The sequence below is a fragment of the Piliocolobus tephrosceles genome, chromosome 7 (assembly GCF_002776525.5).
Source record: "Piliocolobus tephrosceles isolate RC106 chromosome 7, ASM277652v3, whole genome shotgun sequence".
Taxonomy (NCBI): Eukaryota; Metazoa; Chordata; class Mammalia; order Primates; family Cercopithecidae; genus Piliocolobus; species Piliocolobus tephrosceles.
In genome coordinates this window covers 49,140,137-49,146,136 of record NC_045440.1, presented here as the reverse complement: position 1 = coordinate 49,146,136, position 6,000 = coordinate 49,140,137, and the positions used below count along the sequence as shown (strand labels likewise).

General features: G+C 42.5%; 1 long non-coding RNA gene across 1 annotated transcript in view; it reads right to left on the bottom strand.

The window, feature by feature from the left end:
* Positions 1 to 1,108: 1,108 nt before the first annotated feature.
* The window catches only part of LOC113225153, a 193,078-nt gene continuing 188,186 nt past the window's right edge, over positions 1,109 to 6,000 (bottom strand). The window contains exon 4 of the long non-coding RNA XR_003309779.1: positions 1,109 to 1,507. This is a non-coding gene — a long non-coding RNA (uncharacterized LOC113225153). The remainder of the gene's footprint in view (positions 1,508 to 6,000) is intronic.

Below are 6,000 nucleotides of genomic sequence, written 5' to 3'. Positions count from 1 at the left end.
TCAGACCCTATTACCTTACTCAGATTGTCAGTTTCCCTCAGTGTCTGGCTAAAACTCTCCAAGCAAACAGTTTCCATTTTTCTCCCTCCCTCCTGACTTGGTGTCACTGAGAATTCAAGCCTGATGGCCAGATCCCCTTGAACTCCAGGCTGCCTTTGCCTAGGTGGCAGAACTCCAGGTGGTCCTTGCCTAGGATGGCAGAAGCTCAGTTAGCTGAAGCCTTTGGACTTGATCCAAACTTCCCAGAGCCCCACCCCACAGCAGACCCTGCATGGGCTGGATTCCCCTGGACAGGTCAGAAGGAAGTTGAGCAGAATGCTCAGGTCATGCACACCCTTGTACCAGAGGTAACCATACCTGTGCACAGCATCACAAGAACACCAGCAGCCTGGCTCGGGAACTGCAGAAACTCAGGGAATGGGGCTGCCTAGTGGCTTGGAACCCACTGAGAAAGGACAAGAGCCTGGGATGTTAAAGCAGTTAAACAGGGAGTTGTCTAGAGTCTCCTGGGATTCACAAGGGCGAGGAGCCAGGTCTTCCAAGCCACTGAGCCAGGCTAGAAGAGAGTCTTATCTCGGAATATGGGAGGGCAGGGGGTCTTGTGGGGCTGTCCATTTCTCTCTCAGATCACAAAACGGTAGAAGAGGATGAGGATATCTTATTTATTCATAATATATTTAGGGGTACAAGTGCAGGTTTCTTACATACATTCATTGCAAAGTGGTGAAGTCTGGGCCTTCAGTGTAACCATCACCCAGATAGTGTACATTGTACCCAGTAGGTGGTATTTCATCCCTCACCCATCCTCCCACTCTCCAACCGTTCTGAGTCTCCAAGGTCTATTCTTCCACTTTGTATGTTCATGGGTATGCATTTTTAGGTCACACTTGTGAGAACATGCAGTATTTGACTTTATTCTTCTGAGTTATTTCACTGAGGATAACGGCCTCCAGTTCCATCCATGTTGCTGCAAAAGACACGGTTTCATTCTTTTTTATGGCTGCATAGTATTCTATGGGGTGTGTGTGTGTGTGTATGTATGTGTATGTATATGTATATGTATATGTACATGTATATGTATATCTCACATTTCTTTTTGGATCCCATCTCCTGTTGATGGTGTTGATGGACATTTAGGTTGATTCCAGATCTTTGCTATTGTAAATAGTGCTGCAATAAACATAAAAGCAGGTGTCTTATATGATGACTTACTTTGAGGGTAGAGGAGGATTTCTTGACCATCAATTGTTGTATTGCAGGACAAGATAAAGTTCAACCTTGTCATTCTTCCCTCTTATTCAAGAGGAACGAAGATCATCATTAGCGAACAATATTCACCAAGGTTAGTCATCATCTTCCTGAGTGAGGTGAAGTGGGTCTGAGAAATACTCTACCAGGACTTTTGCTGGTGGTATTCCTGTGAATCAGTTCAATCACCTATTGAGAGGTGGTGGCACAGTCCAGAGTGTTAATACATTGAAGGCCAATCTTGTTGAAAGAGGAATGCCTAAAATGATGAAGAGAAATGTGAGTGTAAAGGTTGCATTAAAGGGAAGAGTGAGTGTTGATCCCTGGTAGTGATGAATCTCACTGAGCCCTCACTGATGAAACTTCTCCCCTATTCCAACAGCCTAAATAAATCATCTCCTTAATCATCCAGCATATTCTGTCTTTCACAACAAGATTGAGTCTTAAATTTACATGATATACAAAAATATTAGAAATAATGTCACGAAGTGTTCCATCTTAAACCTTCTGTGTAGTATTTTTTTTAAATCTTGTGTAGTGTTTTAATCAAAACATCTGTAATCTTCTGATAAAAATACTACACAAGATGGTGAAATATTTGTCAACCAGTAAAGAACTCCTGTCTTGGCCTAGGAAGGTGTAACTGTGTAGACACAGTTCATAACCTAGTAGTGGGCATTCAGCTCATTTTAGTTCAATCTAAGACCTTTTATCAGAGCCATATTTTATTATTGCACAGCCGCCCACCCGCCCCCCACCCCCCAACACACAAAAGGCCTAGAGGACTTTACACACATGAGGCAATCAAGTATCATGGTTTGACTGCTGTAATGATGGACAGATAACATTTCTTGATGAGCTATCTCCCAGGTTCTCCCAGTGTAACCAGGGTTTAGTCACTTGTGGTTTGAACACACAGTCTCTGGAAGCCCATCTCCTCATTTTTAGTCAGATCCAAAATGTAAAGAGTCCAGCCCATCCTCATTCCCTGGGTATGCCCTTGAAATGCGGCTGGTGTGAACTGGGACGTGCTCTGGGTGTGAAATGCACACCAGATTTCAAAGACTTAGTATGAAAAGAAAAATGCAAAGTATCTCCTTAATAATTTCACATGATTAATATTGATAGGTTAATATTCTGGATATATTGGGATAACAATAATATCACATTAAAATTAATTTCACTTGTTCCTTTCTTACCTTTTAAAAATGTAGCTACCAAAAAATTTAATGTTACATCTGAAGCTCACATTCTATTTCTGTCAGACAGCACTGAGTCTAAACTTGATTTCTGTGAGTACCAATAAATACAGAGTGACCTTCATGGGGCCTGCTTCACAAGGGTCACACACCCTAAGGCATCTATTCTCTCACCTCTTGTCACATGGAGTCCCCCAAGGTCAGCCTCTCAAGCAGCAGGGCCCCTGAGCACCAATTTCAAAAGCGGACTGGGTAGGAATTCCCCACCCCAGGTAATCCCCCAGCCCCCACCTGCTGACAGAGACATCAACCAAGTGTCAGAAGTGTGACCAGGACGCAGATTCCTACACTCCCACAGCTTCCCAGGCCCACAGCAGGCTGGCTCCAGGACCGTGGGGGAGCTGGGAGGGGCCCATAGTTCAGGCAGCCCAGCACCCCCAGGCTGCCAGGTCTTGGTTTCACACCTTCCCCCTCATCCAGACACAGTCCTCTTCCCTCCCTTCCCTTGGAAAGTCTTCCTAATTGTGAGCCACTAGCAGTTCATCTGAGGCACCCTGGGGGGCTCCTCCTGCCCGTGTTGAATTGTGCCTGCATTCTACATAAATGACTGCAGCCAGATCTGGCCTGCCTTCCCTAGAAGAGGAGGGCAGGAAGGCCTTGCTGGGGAGCATTTGGGGTCCCTGGGGCCAGCAGGGCATTCAGCAGCAGTTGTGTAGGGTGACCGCGCACCTGCCAGGCACCCTGGGATCATGCTGCCCTTCACCTGCTGCTGTCTCCTTGCAGGAGCTACAGCACCTGTTACACAAGAGTGCAGGTTCCCCTTTTGTATTTAAAAAGGGAATTCTAGTGTTCTCTTAGGGATTGGCTTCTTCCCAGGTGTCTCCTCCAGACAGATCATTCAAGCATCTGTTCCTACCAGGGCCAGACCAGAGAAGACACCCTAGAGGAGTACTTCAGATTCCCAATGGCAGGGCAACCCTGACCTAAACACCTGAGAATGTCTCTAGGACACAGGGTGAGTGTGCTCTGCAAGATAATGAATGAGAACAAAAGAATTAAGACAAATACAGAATAGCAACTTTATCTCATTCAACAGACAGATTCTATTTTAATTGCTACAGATTTTAATAGGTTCAGCAACCATCCATTAAACAATCTGTAAGACTTAAGGCACAACTGTCATTAATCTGAGTTTGCTAATGAAATTGTTTGTACCGAGCATAAATACCAATCTTCAAATTACAATATGGAGCATAGAAGGGGGCCTGCGGATCTCCGCGAGGCACAGCTGACTGCTGAGCTCTGGGGTGCTGGGATAGAAACCCCCAACACCCAAGCCTGCCTTAATTTCCAGACGCAGCTTCCTTCTTAATAATCTATTCCTAACATTCTTGCCTTCTCTAGAATTCTGAGGTTTTAAAATGCTGCAAATACTCATTTTCCTGTTGAAGTCTTTCACACATCTTATAGTACATAGCTCCCACATTATAAACAAACAAAAGAAAACACCAGAAAGTTGGGGACAGAGTTGTGAGGCAGCCCGGCAGAGGCCTGGGCTGTCCCAGGGGACTGAATAGATGGCCACCCAGCAGGGTGGAAAGTGGAAGCTTAGCCTCTGGGAGGGGATTGAGTAAATAGTAAACAAGGAGTTAGGTTCTTCATTGGTAGCCGGGCATGGTGGCGCCAGTCTTTCACTGTGGGGAGAAAGCCTCACAAATGCAGAAAAGGGAAAGGCTGGAATAAATGAGTGCTGTGGGCCTGAAATGGGAGGCATTGGTGTGAACTCATGGTTTTCAATTTAACTTGATAAATGTGGAAAGAACTACAGATGTATGTATCGATGTGGGTATGTGGGTGGAGATATAGAGATAGATGATGAAATATATTTCCTAATGCTATCCGCAAAAGGTACCTGGGGACAAGGACCCCTTGGTAACAAAGACCACACCTACACTGAGATCTTGGCTTCCAAATAGCATTTTTCATTACCGCAAGGAAAAATGCCTGGTTCAGGGGTTAGCAGGGAAAGCACAAGATGGCCCTGGAGTATCCTGATGTGGCAGAAAATAAGAATGTGCTCAAACAATAATGGGCACATGCGCAGGAAACACAGAAGCCAGGCTGATGAGGCTGTCAGTGGCCAAATCCAGGGTAATTTGGACATCAAGACAATAATGATAGCAATGCATTATAACTCATTGAATAAAACAGAAATTCATGAGAATGCACATAAATAATGTTTTAAAACCATGCACACGTATGTACACATATGCATATATGAAAGAGAAACAACTACCTCACAGTAGAATGCCAACTGATAAATGCAAAAAAAAAAAAAAAAAAAAAAATGACATTTGAAAAACACCTCTCAGCAGTCCTCTATTCTGGCAGGAAACATCAATAGATGTTAAAACTTAAGTAGGCAAGTGAATGAAGAATGAGACCTTAAATAGTTTCAACGTTATCTCCACATCAAATATTTACTGACTGATTGCAAATGGAAACAAAAGTAACTTTATAGCAGAAGAGCCTGGCTATTAAGATAGCATCTTAATCATGTGATCAAAGTCAGTGTCACAAGCCATGAGAGAAATCAGCATCAATCTGCAACTGATAAGAGGTAACAGAACACATTACCACATATGTGATAATTCAGTGAAAATACATGCAAACCAGCTCTAATCCAGAGGAGACACTAGACTGCACCAAATGGAGGGATATTCTACAAAATTTCGAGGCAGCAATTTTCAACAATATCAAGGTAATAATATTCAACGAAAGATTGAGAAACTGTTCCAGATTGAAGAAGATTAAAGAGATACAACAAGTGGATGCAACATGTGATCCTGAGTTAGAGCCTTTTCCTATAAGGTTTATGACCATGAAAATTGGAGAAATTCGGATGTGATCTTTGTACTATTCTTACAGCTTTTCTGTGAGTTAAAAATTATTCCTAAATTAAAAGGTTTTTTTAAAAAAAAATGTCTTGTCCCTTCTATTGTTGCCTGTGACCAATAAAAATCATTTTCTTAATTTTTGCAATCTAGCATCTGACAAAGGTCTAATATCCAGAATCCACAAGAAACTTAAGTGAATTTACCAGAAAAAAAAAAAAAAACATCAAAAAGTAGGTAAAGGACATAAACAGACACTTCTCAAAAGAAGACATTTATGCAACCAACAAACATGAAAGAAAGCTCAACATCACTGCATTAGAGAAATGCAAATCAAAACCACAGTGAGATACCATCTCACGGCAGTCAGAATAGCTATTATTAAAAAGTCAAAAAATGATGCTGGTGAGGCTGTGGAGGATAGGAATGCTTTTACACTGTTGGTGGGAATATAAATTAGTTCAACCGTTGTGGAAGACAGTATGGCTATTCCTCAAAGACCTAGAACCAGAAATACAATTTGACCCAGCAACCTCATTATAGGGTATATACCCAAAGGAATATAAATAATTCTATTATAAAGATACATGCACATATATGTTCACTGCAGCACTATTCACAATAGCAAAGACATGAAATCAACCCAAATGTCCATCAAT